Source organism: Volvox carteri, assembly GCF_000143455.1.
Source record: "Volvox carteri f. nagariensis unplaced genomic scaffold VOLCAscaffold_418, whole genome shotgun sequence".
Lineage (NCBI taxonomy): Eukaryota > Viridiplantae > Chlorophyta > Chlorophyceae > Chlamydomonadales > Volvocaceae > Volvox > Volvox carteri.
This window is the reverse complement of record NW_003307947.1, coordinates 8,654-9,428: the sequence shown is the minus strand read 5'-3', so window position 1 is coordinate 9,428 and position 775 is coordinate 8,654.

Sequence of the window (775 nt, the reverse complement as noted above, 5' to 3'; positions counted from 1 at the left end):
GACAGCGTTTTGATGCCCCACGTAAAACACATAAGAGCCCCCAGCCTCCCTCCCGTCTTACCTCCATTCCCGGCCGGACGTCGGCCCCATCTTCCGAGGCCTGCGGCACGTGCAGGACGTGGATGGGAACATGACAATTAGGGCAGGCACGTCGACGACAGCAGCGAAACACACATGCCCCCCTCCCCCAACCAGCCCCAGCCACCCTCCATAGCATCAGGAACAAGAAAGAGGGCAACGGATAACGAATCCACAAGGAAAAACAACCCTGGCACAGCTGTGCCCCACAACTACCTGCCTGCATCAAACAAATCTGCCGTACTCCGATAGCCATATCGGAGTACGACAGCGTTTTAATGCCCCACGTAAAACACATAAGAGCCCCCAGCCTCCCTCCCGTCTTACCTCCATTCCCGGCCGGACGTCGGCCCCATCTTCCGAGGCCTGCGGCACGTGCAGGACATGGATGGGAACATGACAATTAGGGCAGGCACGTCGACGACAGCAGCGAAACACACATGCCCCCCTCCCCCAACCAGCCCCAGCCACCCTCCATAGCATCAGGAACAAGAAAGAGGGCAACGGATAACGAATCCACAAAGAAAAACAACCCTGGCACAGCTGTGCCCCACAACTACCTGCCTACATCAAACAAATCTGCCGTACTCCGATAGCCATATCGGAGTACGACAGTGTTTTGATGCCCCACATAAAACATATAACAGCCCCGACCCTCCCTCCCATCTTACCTCTCCAAGCGAGCCCAATTCCTCCG